This window comes from Podarcis muralis, chromosome 2, assembly GCF_964188315.1.
Source record: "Podarcis muralis chromosome 2, rPodMur119.hap1.1, whole genome shotgun sequence".
NCBI lineage: Eukaryota > Metazoa > Chordata > Lepidosauria > Squamata > Lacertidae > Podarcis > Podarcis muralis.
The window spans coordinates 13,897,121-13,913,273 of record NC_135656.1 but is presented as its reverse complement, the minus strand read 5'-3'; the positions used below and the strand labels follow the sequence as shown (position 1 = coordinate 13,913,273).

Genomic DNA, 16,153 nt, shown 5'->3' with positions numbered 1-16,153 from the left:
CTGCCGGCCAGGGAGGAGGGAGGCTCCAACTGTGTTGCTTGGCTGCGTTGCTCACCCAATAAGGAGTCTAAGAACAACTGGCTGGCATGCCTTGTGCCGATCAAATCGGCCACGTTGCCTGGGGACTCGCCTTTGCTCAGCGCTACCTAGCGGAGAGGTGACAGTGGTTTTCCCTGCTGCATCCCCTTTGCCAGGTTGCTGCGCTATGGGAACGACCACTTGAGGCTTTGTTTGGCTGCTGGTTGACTAAAATCCCTTATTTTGGCTGCTGATCCCTTATTTTCAAATCTGTAAGTTGACAGCTATGGGTTGCAGAGGGGTGGCAACCTGACATTTTGCATTCAGCCTTTTATTTTTCCTGCACCCTTGAGCTGTAGCCATCAATTCCCAGACAGCCTCTTGACTTTCCAAACTCCTCCTTGGTCCCTGGGCTGCCTGCCTCCTGTTTGCCACTCCCAGGTCCATCGAGCAGCAGTTGGATAGAGCCCCAGCGACCTTTGACCCTTGCAGCTATTCAGGCAGCCAGACCTTCGAGCACCAGGAGCGACAACACCTGGCCTTCCCAACCACCTGAGAAGCTGACAAAACAAGGTAACTTGTCGAGTTTAAATCTTCCGCAGGCTGCAGGCTCCACTCGCCCGCCCTCCAAACACACACGTGCAGCCATCCCAAAATTTGCTCCGGATACTCGACTTTTCTTTGGGGGAAACCCAAAGGAGATTTCTTAAACTCATCCCTGCAAGCTGGCATTTTAGAAAGAAATGCCATTTCTTTTAGGAGGAATTCCAAACTGCAGCTCCATTCAATCCATGCAGGTGTGGCTTATCATTATAGGTGTCAGAAGAGGAACCATTCTGTCGAATAAATGCCCCATTAGGTTTTCCCGAGGCCACCCAGCCAAATGGGCGAGGTATAAATAATAAATTGTTATTATTCTCAGAACCCTTTGTGGGACATCTGCCCCAAACTGATAACCTCACCCATTGCATCTTCATATTTGGTGATCCTTACAGTGGATCCTGTCTCTGCAAACAAAGGTGGGGGTTGTAACTTTCAATTGTTAGGTAGAAAATAGATTTCCAGAGAGGCACAATTTCTCATAATTGGAAGAGGTGAAAAAAGCAGCGCCTTCCGTCTTTCCCTACCCTACAAAGGTATGGGAGCTCCTTGTGCTCCATGTTACCTTCTCGATTACCTTTTATTGCACTCAGATCCAAGAGGGACCCATTGGAAAAGAAGTTCTTGCTCTTCTTTGACATTTCTTCCTGAGAGCTGCCCCGGATTTGTGTTAAAACACCCGGGGGTGTTTTAAGTTCCTTAAAATAAAACAAAAAGCAACCCTCAAGCTTTTGATCCCCACGTATGAGGGAAAGAGAGATGCTAGGGAAACTAATCAATTGCATGAACTTTCCAGCTTGGAAGACAAAAAGAACTTGTATGTTTTTGAATTAGTGCCGTTTCAGCCTTAGGTTTGCACATATTACTTTTCTCTGGTCTCTCCTGGTGTAATCATTTTTGGCTAAGGGTTTGGGGTTTGTATTTTCAGTGGGGGAGTGGTAGGGGCTGATCTCTCCCACCCACCCCGCCAAGTGGTTTGCGGTTTTCTGGCTGATCTATATTTGTTCGAAGCTACGAGATCATATACACCCTCACCGATTTGAAAACCAGTGTTTCTTCCCCAGGTCATGGAAGCAGTAGCTAATAAAATGGTCACCTGTGTTAAACTCTTTTCTGTGTTGCTCTCATCCTCCCGCCTCTGCATCTTTGCCACTGTGCATGCGTTGAACCACAAACCCAGTATCTGTGATTTATCACGTTGGGGGAGACAGAATGCAGGCATAGATGGACTTTTCTTTTTACCGCGCTCTTGCTTTTTCAGCTTTCATATCCTCTCAGCCAAGGCTATTCAAAGTAGTTATTTCATCCATTCAGCTACCAGTTATCAAGTGCAAAACAACTAGTTTTTCTGCATGAGGCCTCAGTGCCTGGCTGATGATTACGGCAACTAAACTGTTGGGAAAGTGTTGGGTTTGAGCTGTGGTGGCCCATTCCGGTGTGTGCAAATTTGTATGTGTAAACTAGGTCATAAAGACGGGTGTTTACATGATGCATGTCTTATAATACAGGTTGTTGTTGCTTGGTTTTTGGTGACCTCGAGTCCAATTACCAACTCTCTGTGTGTGACCTACCTCACAGGGCTGTTGTGAGGATCAAATTTGGGGGGGGGGCACCTCTATGTTCACTGCCTTGAGCTCCTTAGAGGAAATATATATGAATATGAGGGGGGAAATAAAATAAATGTATATATAGCTTTGTGATTTGATGTGGCAGGTAGAGTGGGCATTCTGCAGAAAGGGTGAGCAGGGGAAGGTTTAAATACTCCCATTTGCTATGTTGCTCCCCACCACCACTTTATACAAATTCAACGGAGTGTGCTGCATTCATAATAATAATAATAATAATAATAATAATAATAATAATAATTTATTATTTGTACCCCGCCCATCTAGCTGGGTTTCCCAGTCACTCTGGGCGGCTTCCACAAAGACCAAAAATACACTAAGATGTCACACATTAAAAACTTCCCTGAATAGGGCTGCCTTAAGGTGTCTTCTGAATGTCAGGTAGTTGTTTATCTCTTTGACATCTGATGGGAGGGCGTTCCACAGGGCGGGTGCCACTACCGAGAAGGTCCTCTGCCTGGTTCCCTGTAGCTTTGCTTCTCGCAATGAGGGAACCGCCAGAAGGCTCTTGGCACTGGACCTCAGCGTCCGGGCAGAACGATGGAGGTGGAGACGCTCCTTCAGGTATACTGGGCCGAGGCCATTTAGGGCTTTAAAGATCAACACCAACACTTTGAATTGTGCTCGGAAACGTACTGGGAGCTAATGTAGGTCTTTCAAGACCGGTGTTTTGTGGTCCCGGCGGCCGCCCCCAGTCACCAGTCTAGCTGCCGCATTCTGGATTAATTGTAGTTTCTGGGTCACCTTCAAAGGTAGCCCCACATAGAGCGCATTGCAGTAGTCCAAGCGGGAGATAACTAGAGCATGCACATGTTGTTTGCCCCTTACTTAGTTATTTTCCTACAAATCCTACAAAATCATGCAATGGGGGGAAAGGAGCTCTTCTCCTATAATAGAACACATTAATTTTTGCAGCGGTGAAGTAAGTTTGTCAACAGTTCTGCATCAAAAGCTTCAGCAATGTTTTCCAAGTGACTCACAATCATACATGGATCAGCTGGTATTTGCCAACCAGCCATCTGCTCAACAATATTTTTTTAAAAGCTTCCCAAATGCTGTTACGGCTTGCTGGGTCCAAGTGATACGTATGAGGCCCGCATGAGCCGTATGCTCATTGTCGTGTAACTATCCTGTAAACAAATCGGAACAAATAAAGACCAGATTTAATTATGTAATCCGCCATGCAAGTCAGGATGAATGCCTTGTATCTGGTCTTAACTGAGTTTCCGTTCTGATTTGTTTGCTAGGTGGTTGTATGAAAATGAGCAGTTACCCTGATTCGCTTGTGGGTCATTTATGCCTCTTCCATTTGTTTGTTCCACACATAGGAGGCAATGCCTAGGGGGCCAAGGTCCCTTCAGCACCCCCTAAAATATTTGAGGGGGCCAGAGTCCCCCCAAAGTTGATGGGCATTGCCATTCAAATGGTGTTTGTGTGTGTGACGTGTCATGTGTTTGATTATATTGGGTGTGGCTTACCTGCCCTCCCCCATATTTTTATTCAAGATGGCACCCCTGGTTCCACACTTTTCAATGCGTTTCCCAGTCACTTTCTTAACTGCAAAAAAAATAAGAATAAAGTTCATTTCTTTTTGGAAGTGGATTTGTTGCACCTGGGCAACAGAACCCTTTAATCCACATTAACTGCACAAACCTAAAGTTCTGGTCTGTGCTTGAATTTGTCACGCAAAACATAAGGCTGTGGGGAGGGTGACTAAGGGAGAATACTGTTCTTTCGTAATACAGTCGTACCTTGGAAGTCAAACGGAATCCGTTCTGGAAGTCCGTTCGACTTCCAAAACGTTCAGAAACCAAAGCGCGGCTTCTGATTGGCTGCAGGAAGCCCCTGCAGCCAATCAGAAGCCCCGGAAGCGCCGTCAGACATTCGGCTTTCAAAAGAACGTTCGAAAACAGGAACCTTCACTTCTGGGTTTCGACTGTTTGGGAGCTGATTTGTTCGGGAGCCAAGGCGTTTGAGACTCAAGGTATAACTGTAATGTGACCCACCCCCACCCCCCAACTCAATGTTGGCCTACACCTGGAGAAGGAAGTAGCAAGCCACTGCAGTATTTTGCTGAGAAAACTCCGTGGACATAAAAAAAGGAGAAGCTTTGAGATGAATGTGAGAGTTTCCAAGGCATGCTCTGGTTCATGACGTCACGGAGAGTCGAACACGACTAAGATGACTAAACAACAACAACAATCAAGAGGCATATAAATTTTATGAAATTACTTAAGTAATACAGTGGTACCTCAGGTTAAGTACTTAATTCGTTCCGGAGGTCTGTTCTTAACCTGAAACTGTTCTTAACCTGAAGCACCACTTTAGCTAATGGGGCCTCCTTCTGCCACTGTGCCACCGGAACACGATTTCTGTTCTCATCCTGAAGCAAAGTTCATATATATATATATATATATATCACATCTTATACAATCTTTTTGGACTTCCATCAGCACCTCTGATGAGCCACCATTTTTATCATTTATTCTGCATTTCTTAAATTCCTACTGCCTTTAATTATCTTAACTCACAATCCACCTCTTTAACCATTTTTGCAATAATTCAAATAATTTACCTCACAAAACTTCTTGCAAACCTACAAACGTAATCTGGTCATCACAATTACTTTTCAAATAGTCCGTAAATTTACACCAGTCTTCTGTGAATCTCTGGCCCTGCAGGTTTCGAATTCTTCTGGTTAGTTTATCCAATTCTGCATAGTCCATCAATTTCATCCTCCATTCTTCTTTTGTCGGTAATTCTTCTTGCTTCCATTTTTGTGCCAATAATATTCTTGCCGCCGTCATTGCATATAAAAACAACTTACAATCCTTTCTGTTTATATCATCTCCTACAATGCCAAGTAAAAATGCTTCTTGTTTTTTAATAAATGTATATTTCAACATTTTTTTATCTCATTATATATCATCTCCCAGAAGTTTTTCACCTTTTTACATTCCCACCACATATGATAAAATGTTCCCTCTTTTTCTTTGCATTTCCAACATTTATTGCGCAAAGTTCTTAACCTGAAGCACTATTTCTGGGTTAGCGGAGACTGTAACCAGAAGCGTATGTAACCTGAGGTACTACTGTAACTGAGACTGATGATTACAGCCCCAACATCAAACAGAGAAAGGGCAGAGAGAACTTCAGGTCCATTTTCATTGTCCATCTCTTAGTCTCCACATTACAGGGATAGTCAGACAAAATTCTCAACATGGACTTGTTTTTCTGGTGTGGCATCCATCTCACCTAACCCAAACGCTGGTAGTTAATACTTTCCATGCTGAAATCTTGTATGGAGGCCATCTCAGGGGTTATTTTGGAGAACCCTGGGACAATTGCCACAGCCAGGCCATTTTCTGGTGATGTTCTGAGTACTGGTGGTGGCTTTGTCTCCTTGGAGGGGTTCATTTTCTGGTGAGCGGAACTGTGAAAGAAGCCCTGGCCTCACTGTGAAATGGTGAGATTAGAAGGGCGAGTGGCACAGTTGCTCCTGATTTCTCTGAAGTTGCATACCCTGCAATACCCCCCCAGTTTTCCAAAGATCTTCAGACATTGGAGATGGTTAGAGCGTGAATGGTGGAAAACTCATCGCAAAGATCAGATATTTGTGCCTCCCACATGGTGGTGAAGGCAGCAAAGTAACAACCCAAAATTGTTAAGGATCTGCAGTCTTTGGCCTCAGTCAATGGGAAGCTGGGGTGCTTGAACAGCTGCAGCGATAAGTGTGCAAGGCTCTTTGAGAATAATGTCCTTCAACTCTCCACTAAGTCGGATGCCATATTTCAGGGGTGGCCACCTCCCAAGGGACTGGGATCTACTTACAGAATTAAAAACTGGCAGTGATCTACCCCCGTTTTTGGGGGGTTCAGGTCAAAGTTGTTGACCTTTTTGGGGGAAGAAAAGCCCAGTTTTTTTGGGGGGGTCAGGTCAAAGTTATTGAGCTTTTATTAGGGAGGAGGAAAGCCCCAATTTTAAGAGTTTGGGGGGTAAATGAGGAACAACCACTGGGGAAACAAACAGCCTCACTCAGTAAACTCCGTCTTCCATTCTGCATATCATGCAACAATTGAGGGTGGGGCAAGGGGGCAGGGCTGGAATCAATTTTAGCAACACTAAGGAAAGGGACCCAGCGATCAACCGCGATCTACCAAAGCCTCCTGGGGATCTACCAGTAGATTGCGATCAACCTGTTGGGCATCTCTGCCATATTTGATCCAAATTCAGAGGAGCTGTCCCGTTCACTGCCTGTTCTGGTTTTATGAGATCAGTTTCCACTTTTGAGACCCGGGGATGGAGGCAAGATGCTTGCAATGGTTCGGCCAACCACATGCCATTTAGACCTTGCCCGTCCTAACTCCTACAATCTAGCCAGAGGGTATTGACTGTGTTGTCAGAATGCAGTGCCGAAGGATGAGGTAATGCCCATTGCCTTGAAGGAGATGGTGGCATATATGGTATGACCCGCTCCAGGACCCTTCGCAAACTACAGTTCCCAGGGTTCTTTGGGGGAAGTCATGTGATTTACAGTGGTACCTCGGGTTACATACGCTTCAGTTTCCTTACGCTTCAGGTTACACACTCCACTAACCCAGAAATAGTGCTTCAGATTAAGAACTTTGCTTCAGGATAAGAACAGAAATCGTGCTTCGGCGGCGCAGCAGCAACAGGAGGCCCCATTAGCTAAAGTGGTCCTTCAGGTTAAGAACAGTTTCAGGTTAAGAACGGACCTCCAGAACGGATTAAGTACTTAACCCGAGGTACCACTGTAAATGGATTACATGCATGCAACACGCCTCATTATAGCACTAGTCCTGCAATGTTCAGTTCTAGCCGCAAAGCTCTTATTTGGGCAACCCTCACATCTTCCCGACACCTTATTTTTACTCTTGGCTTTTCTGTTAACAAGACTGGACATTTTGTTTCAGACATTGTGTAAAATAATTTCCCTCAGCATGGGCACAATGAGATTTCCAGTTAGCTACTTGTCAGCCGGTGATCCTTTAATCGCATTGTTGGTACGAATAATCTGAGAAGGGGGGCATATATTGCCAAGCAAATCTGCAACGGCTCTGGGAAATGGACTCACTGGTCTCCCGGTTCCCCAGACCTTCTCTTTTCTCTTGGTACTATGTGTTCACATTCTGCTGTATCCAGAAATTGACCTTTAATACATCCTGCTTGGCAAGGAAAGGAGCTCGCCATTTCGGAGTTTTTGCCCGGCTGGGTCAACTATTAACTTCCCCCAAATAAAACAACCTGGCTTGCAAAACTGTCTATCAAGAACAAGTTGTACTCCTGCCCCTCTCTAACAGTTGTTATCTTTCTCTTGAAGAGCAGGGAATCTACCTGATTCCACACAAAACACCCTGGAGGGCATAAGAAACAGACGAGAAGCATCAGAACAGAGATTAATCTAGTCCAGCATTCTGTTTACAAATTGGGAAATCAGGTGTTCTCAGGCAGGGGCAACCTGTCCTGTTTCGCCACCTAGGGTGAAACCGAGATGGTTGCTTCCTGACCCCTGCCGTGCCATGCCCTGGCTCTTGCCGAATTTGGCAACAGCCAAGGCACTCCTCACATTTTGCCTCTTGCTCAGCTTCTCCAGAACACCTCCCTCTGGGTGGTGGAAGCAGTTGGGTGGATGGGCAGAGTGCCGTCTCTTCCTCTTCTGCCGCCTGAGGCGGGCGCTTCACCTCGCCTCATGGGTGGGCCGGCTCTGCATCTAGGAAGCACAAGCAAGGAATGGATGCAGATTCGTGGGAAATAAGGCTGCAGTCATTATGGCTACATGTTGCTGTCAGTATGAGAGGCAGTGTAGCCCTGCTAGGGGTTGTGTGCAGGAGAGGGCCATTGTGGTCATGTGCTCCTTACATTCTCATGTGCTTCCTATAGGCATCTGATTGGTCATGTGGGAATAGAAAGCTGAACCAAGCGAGCCCTTGGCCTAATCTCTCAGGGCTCTTAGTATGCTTTTAAGGCTTACAGTAGCCAACCAGAGGGCACACAAGGAATTTTGAGGAAGTGCCATAGCCACTGGTCACCAAACCTCTGTCACAGGGAGTGTGGCATGAAACAAAATGGGTGCTGCATCTAAAAGAGCAGGAAGAGGCAGGCAGACCCTCAAAATGGTATGACATGTTCACCAGAGGTGCGGTTCTGAGGGCTTTCCGGAGGTTCCCTCGCTGCAAAAAGTTTTTACAGCAAGGTTGGTATACGTCAGAAATTTCCCAGGCATAACGGAATTATGGCAGTCGGAAGCAGGGTTCAGGCAGAAATCGTTGAAGTGTCTGGGAAAACCTGGACGCATGGAAACACATGTTGGAAGCCTAGTTTTGTTTCTTAAAAATAGCTCAAAAACTTAAATTTTCACCTTTTGAAATATGGCAGCCCGAAGTTACAGGGAACCAGGCAGAGGGCCTTCTCAGCAGAGGCGCCCACTCTGGGGAACACCCTCCCATCAGAATTCAACAATTATATGAAAAAGGGGCTTTTTTCTATTCAGAAGAAAGTGCAGACTTGCTCAGTTGCTTCGAGGGGCAGGACCGGAAACAGTGGCTGGGAATTGCGGCAGACACAGATTTCGGCTAAGCCTTAGGAGAAACACCCTCATGCTGAAAGCTATTTAACAATGAGACAGATTGCCTCAGGAGGTGGTAGACTGTCCTTTGCTTGGTGGTATTTAAGCAGAGGGTGAGTGGCCTATGGTCAGGGATGCTGTAGTTTCTCTGAACAGGATGGATTAGACTAGGCAACTACTAGGGTACCTTTCAAATCTGCTATTCTAGGATTCTTCAAATTGGCTGGTGCTAATATATGCTGTATTAGATGGAAAGAGCTGGTTTGGGGTAGTGTAGTGTAGCGGGTGGCGCTGTGGGTTAAACCACAGAGCCTAGGGCTTGCCGATCAGAAGGTCGGCGGTTTGAATCCCTGCGACGGGGTGAGCTCCCGTTGCTCGGTCCCTGCTCCTGCCAACCTAGCAGTTCTAAAGCACGTCAAAGTGCAAGTAGATAAATAGGTATTGCTCTGGTGGGAAAGTAAATGGTGTTTCCATGTGCTGCTCTGGTTCGCCAGAGGCTCTGGCCACATGACCCGGAAGCTGTACGCCGGCTCCCTTGGCCAATAAAGTAAGATGAGCACCGCAACCCTAGAGTTGGCCATGACTGGACCTTAAGATCAGGGGTCCCTTTACTTTTAGTGTAGCAGTGTACATGCCACATATTTGAAGCACACAGCTCCCCCCCCCTTAATCCCGGGAACTGTAGTTTAAGGGTGCTGCAAACTGTAGCTATGTGAGGGGGCAGTTCCCAAGGTTCTTTGGGGGAAAGTTGTGTGCTTTAAATCCATGGTGTACTGTTCTTCTACCATGGGCTAACTGGGTAGCCTCTAGGTCCCAGTTTCCCATATGGGAGATAACTATCCTGACCTACCTTACAGGGTTATAGCCAGGATTATAGCCAGGGAATGCATGCAAGGCACATGGTTATCAACACGTGATTTGGCATGCCTCTGAATGGGCCTTTACCCCAGAGTATTTTGGGTTTATGTGTGCATATGCACAGTCACATTTCTATTACGCAACTCCTTCCCCCAACTTGGCCAGCGATGTGGGAACAAGCTGTCCACTCCCCACAAGCCCACTCCCTCAACCCACATTTCTGGGAACAGTCTAAAAATCCTGTCGTGCCCCAATCTCCACATGCTGTTCGATAAGAGGAGGGGCCTGTGCAGGCCCCGCCTACAAATGCAACATGCCTACCCACCACTGAGGCTGATCAACAGCTTGAGGAGATCAAAACAGCGCCTCTTAAAAAGCCTGAAAGCTGCAGAGATGGTTGTTTGGTCTAGAAGCTGTGCTGTTCTCAATTAGCGCTCGGTGTGGCTGTGGAAAACCGGTCCCGACTTGGAATAATAAGCGGATAAGACCAGCCCTAAAGCTGCGAGATTTGAGGGCTGGAAGGTGCTTTGAGAGTTTGTTCTGGACAGGAAGGAGCACGGTGACGGGAGCAGGTACATATATATATATATACATATATTTAAAGTTATGGCTTTGATATTTGCTTGCCTAGCTCCACAGCAACTTCCCAGGGGATTTGTGAAATCTCTGGACTGGAACTATTGCAAAGGCTAACAAGGTTAGTGCTACATTAAAAGAAAAAGGAAAAACCCCATATAGGAACAGACTACTTAGTGCACTATTGCCTTCAGTGAGTCTCTCCCCAGATTTCTGCACAAGTCTTTCCCTGGCACCGTTCCTTTTGCCTGTACAGCATGTGCTCTGCAAATGACTTAAGCTGCTCTACATAAGTAGGAAGTTTCTGGTTAAAATCGTGTCTCTCTGCCACGAACTTTTCCTTGGTAGCCTAAAGGAGGTTCCTGCCTCTCAGCCTCTAATCCGCTATGTTGGTGGTGACAAGGAATGCTGTGAGGATTACTGAGGTACTATATATGATGTGGTGACTGGAAACTCGAAAGGCAATGTTACGTGTTCTCATTCTCCTACGTTTCCTGCTAACTCCCCACTTGAGATGCAATAGAACAGCTTGCCTGTGTGACTGGTTTCAATGTCGTTTCAAGCACCTTGTGCACAGAGATTTAGTAAGCCTCTCCCTGCCTCCCTGCTCCTTGGCTCTCGTTCGCAAAATGGAAATAACGGCGGCTTTTCCAGTTGCAATGGGAGTCATAGAATCATAGAATCATAGAGTTGGAAGAGACCACAAGGGCCATCGAGTCCAACCCCCTGCCAAGCAGGAAACACCATCAGAGCACTCCTGACATATGGTTGTCAAGCCTCTGCTTAAAGACCTCCAAAGAAGGAGACTCCACCACACTCCTTGGCAGCAAATTCCACTGTCGAACAGCTCTTACTGTCAGGAAGTTCTTCCTAATGTTTAGGTGGAATCTTCTTTCTTGTAGTTTGGATCCATTGCTCCGTGTCTGCTTCTCTGGAGCAGCAGAAAACAACCTTTCTCCCTCCTCTATATGACATCCTTTTATATATTTGAACATGGCTATCATATCACCCCTTAACCTCCTCTTCTCCAGGCTAAAAGGAGTAAAGGATCCAAGAAAGATAGAGAAAGCCATCCGGTTAAAAGTGACAGAAACTTTTCCTGTTAAGAGGGCTGATGAGCCATTGCATTCAAAACAGTATCATTAGAATGGAATACTGGATAAAAGTGGAACTAAATGGATTTTAAGTTTTTAATGTCATCCAAAGTTGCAAAATTCGATGGCAAAATTCGACGGTTTTGCTGTTACAGTGGTACCTCGGGTTATATGCGCTTCAGGTTACATACTCTTCAGGTTACAGACTCCGCTAACCCAGAAATGTTACCTCAGGTTAAGAACTTTTCTTCAGAATGAAGCATTAGCTAAAGCGGTGCTTCAGGTTAAGAACAGTTTCAGGTTAAGAACGGACCTCCGGAACGAATTAAGTACGTAACCAGAGGTACCACTGTATTTGTAAAAGCTTTTCACCTATCCGAGGGATACATTTGCTGAGTGATTAAAGGAATTAATGACTTAACACATCTACTTAATGGTGTTGTGGACCTTTTGTCATGCTGCAAATACTGGCCAAGACATCGTGTTAGATACTCAGATGTCATTGGCTGCTACTGCAGCAAAGGCGATGTGGGTGGCACTGTGGTCTGAGCCTCTTGGGCTTGCCGATCAGAAGGCTGGTGGTTCAAATCCCCGCGACGGATTGAGCTCCTGTTGCTCTGTTTCAGCTCCTGCCGACCTAGCAGTTCAAAAACACGCCAGTGCAAGTAGATAAATAGGTAACACTGCAGCGGGAAGGTAAATAGCATTTCCGTGCGCTCTGGTTTCTGTCACGGTGTCCCGTTGCGGCAGAAGCGGTTTAGTCATGCTGGCCCCATGACCCAGAAAGCTGTCTGTGGACAAATGCCGGCTCCCTCAGCCTGAATAGCAAGATGAGTGCTGCACCCCATAGTCTCCTGTGACTGGACTTAACCGTCCAGAGGTCCTTTACCTTTTTTTTAACTGCAGCAAAACCTCCGGAAGTCAAATGGCGATGCTGACTGTCAAATATTTACACACCCAGAGAATATTTGTTATCAGAATTCGCAGGAGAGAAGTTTGCCAAGCTAATCTATTTTTGCCTCTAGTGAGCATCACAACAGATTGTTATGGGAAGAGTGATGATTGACCTCACAGCTTGAGAGGAGGCAGATAAAACTCCTACCTCCTTCAGGCACAGTTAGGACACACAGAGACACAGAGTCAAGCTTAGGGGAAGTTCCCTCCTTTTAACAGCCTTGTGCATCTCTTTTTTTTTTTTTTCCCTTTCTTTATTTCTGTTCGTTGTTGGCTTAGGGGGTGGGACACAGTACGGACGCACATCTTACACACAACACAAGCCACTGGGTAAAGACTCTGACTCGGCTGAAGCGAGAGGCAAGAGACCCCGTCCTCAGCAAGGCAGCAAAACTAGACATTGATCAGAAAAAAACAGGCCTCTGTCTAGCTTACAGGGAGAAGAGCAAGGCAGGAAGGCCTGTCCCTCCAGCACAGGGGGAAGTAAACAAAGGCCTGCTTGCACAAAAGATCCAGCTAACCGAGAATTGCCTTGGCAAAAAAAAGTGCTTCTCATTGTAAGGAAGGGTGATGTTTGGATACGGTCAACCTGCCCCCTATCAGAACAATCCTGGTATTTAATAAATAAAAACAGTTGTCCGTTCATGATGGTTTGTGCTCGTAATGGTATTGCGGCCATTAGATGCCATGCCACACTGCCATCAGTTCTGTTTGTGTCTGCAAAAGTTTCGGGGTAGGCATATTGTTTTGTCTCAGAATGGCACATGTCCTTTAGCTCACTGCAGAAATCGAGTTCTTCCTCTGGTAAGTACTGAATCTCAGCATGTGCGGGAAACCGTCAGAAGAAAGACTCTCCACCTAAGAACAGCTGGATAAAAGTTCTAATGAGGCTTAATTTTTAAAATTAACACAAGAATTAGGGCTGAGGGATGTAACAGCGTGGAAACACAGGATTCCAGCAGCTAGGAACAGCTTTCATTCTCTAGTTACAGATGGAACAGTCTTGTGGGTATTTGCTAATCGACGCAGCAAGCCTTTACAGACCCCACAGGAACATACTAGGGCTGACAATTGCAGAAAAACCCTAGTGGTTGTTTGCAGACGTTGCATCCTGGAACATTCCCACAGGGACAAAATTGAATATTATAAGAGGGATTCAGTGCTGCTAGCAGGTGCAGTGGACACTAGGGTTGCAGATGTGACCTGTGCAGGATGCACATTTGCAACCCACAGCGTTCACAACCCACAGCTGCACGTCTGCGCACACGCAGATTGCAATTTGGTGCTTCTGCGCATGCGCAAAGCGCTATTTAGCACTTCTGCACATGCGCGGCCGCCGAAAGCCGGAAGTAACCCGATCCGGTACTTCCGGGTTTCAGCAGTCCATAACCCGAAAAACCGCAACCTGAAGTGTCTTTAACCCAAGGTATGACTGTATAGGCAAACTCCGGCCCTCCAGATGTTTGGGACTTCAACTCCCATCATCCCTAGATAACAGGACCAGTGCTCAGGGATGATGGGAATTGTAGTCCCAAACATCTGGAGGGCCGGAGTTTGCTTATGCCTATGCTAAGGCAATTGTTCCATATCCTCCAACTTTTCTCTAATGAAAATAAGGACATCCTATTCCATAATAAGGGGACGCGGGTGGCGCTGTGGGTAAAACCTCAGCGCCTAGGACTTGCCGATCGCATGGTCGGCGGTTCGAATCCCCACGGCGGGGTGAGCTCCCGTCGTTCGGTCCCAGCGCCTGCCAACCTAGCAGTTTGAAAGCACCCCCGGGTGCAAGTAGATAAATAGGGACCGCTTACCAGCGGGAAGGTAAACGGCGTTCCGTGTGCTGCACTGGCTTGCCAGATACAGCTTGTCACACTGGCCACGTGACCCAGAAGTGTCTGCGGACAGTGCTGGCTCCCGGCCTATAGAGTGAGATGAGCGCACAACCCTAGAGTCTGGCAAGACTGGCCCGTACGGGCAGGGGTACCTTTACCTTTACCTTTATTCCATAATAATATTTTTTTTTTTACTATTTATACTTCACCCATGTGACTGGATTACGCCAGCCACTCTGGGCAACATATATAAAAACCATAATAAACATTAAACATCTTTTAAAAACCTTCCTTATACAGGGCTGCCTTCATATGTCTTCTAATGATTGTATAGTTACTTATCTCTGATGCCGAACTTGAATTCTAAGGTCTCAAATATAAATTAAATGTTCATAAATGTACAAGGCAAACACATACATAACTATATAAACCACGTATCTAAAATTGTATAGGAGAGCAATCCTGAAGCCATTTTGACTCTCCCAAATTGACCTCAAATATTCTTCTGCAGTAAGGGAGGGAAATGGGGAAACATTCCCATTGCCTTTTTGCTTGCAAATCCTGCCTTAAGGGCATATTTGTGTATGAATAGGGTGAGCCTGTGACCTGGATTCAGGAATTAAAGTATTTATTATCACAAAAGAATGGCCAGGCTGCCCAGGTAAAGCAATCAGTGACCATTAACAGATATCCTGGCAATCAGGATTTCTGCTGTAGATCGCCTCCTTCTGGTGATGTATGTAGGATGGGGGGGTGGTCTTTGGGCTAAGGTAAAGGTAAAGGTAAAGGTACCCCTGCCCATACGGGCCAGTCTTGACAGACTCTGGGGTTGTGCGCCCATCTCACTTAAGAGGCCAGGGGCCAGCGCTGTCTGGAGACACTTCCGGGTCACGTGGCCAGCGTGACATCGCTGCTCTGGCTAGCCAGAGCCGCACACGGAAACGCCGTTTACCTTCCCGCTGGTAAGCGGTCCCTATTTATCTACTTGCACCCGGGGATGCTTTCGAACTGCTAGGTTGGCAGGCGCTGGGACCGAACGACGGGAGCGCACCCCGCCGCGGGGATTCGAACCGCCGACCTTTCGATCGGCAAGTCCTAGGCGCTGAGGCTTTTACCCACAGCGCCACCCGCGTCCCTGCTGGTATTTGGGCTACAGGGTGGCAATTTGAGAAAGTATAACGGCTTGTGCACCATTGTTCAGGGTTCTCCTTCCTCCTGTGTGTGGGGAGTGGGTACCCTATGGCAACAGTATTTTTCTATTGCAATAAAGATCAGGCTTCCTGGCTGCTTTGCTTCTCAATAAACTCTGGTTGGCCTCTCTTATTTTCTCCTACCAATAGGTAACCCACTTAAGGACTCTATATGGGCTCTTGGATACCCCATAAGGGGAAAGGAGCAAATTTTTCTTATAACATCTCCTTGGCTCAGGGGGGTCACATAACTCCATACCTGCCAACATTTCTCGATGAAAATAGAGACGTCCTACTATACCCCTAGGGACGCGGGTGGCGCTGTGGGTAAAACCTCAGCACCTAGGACTTGCCGATCGCATGGTCGGCGGTTCGAATCCCCGTGGCGGGGTGCGCTCCCGTCGTTCGGTCCCAGCGCCTGCCAACCTAGCAGTTCGAAAGCACCCTTGGGTGCAAGTAGATAAATAGGGACCGCTTACCAGCGGGAAGGTAAACGGCGTTCCGTGTGTTGCGCTGGCTCGCCAGATGCAGCTTGTCACGCTGGCCACGTGACCCGGAAGTGTCTGCGGACAGCGCTGGCTCCCGGCCTATAGAGTGAGATGAGCGCACAACCCTAGAGTCTGGCAAGACTGGCCCGTACGGGCAGGGGTACCTTTACCTTTACTATACCCCTAGGGACGCAGGCGGCGCTGTGGGTTAAACCACAGAGCCTAGGACTTGCTGATCAGAAGGTCGGAGGTTTGAATCCCCACAACAGGGTGAGCTCCTGTTGCTCGGTCCCTGTTCCTGCCAACCTAGCAGTTTGAAAGCACGTCAAAGT

At 47.0% G+C, this 16,153-nt stretch overlaps 1 protein-coding gene across 2 annotated transcripts in view; it reads left to right on the top strand.

Annotated features, from left to right (window-relative positions):
• The first annotated feature begins 166 nt into the window (after positions 1 to 166).
• Positions 167 to 16,153, top strand: part of SLC39A5 (solute carrier family 39 member 5) — a 36,080-nt gene continuing 20,093 nt past the window's right edge. Inside the window, exon 1 of one of the 2 annotated variants that reach the window (XM_028710095.2) lies at positions 167 to 591. The gene's annotated coding sequence lies outside the window, so the exon portion shown is untranslated. Of the gene's footprint in view, positions 592 to 10,012; positions 10,260 to 16,153 lie in introns of those variants that run through there. The other variant, XM_028710084.2, reaches the window with a different exon arrangement.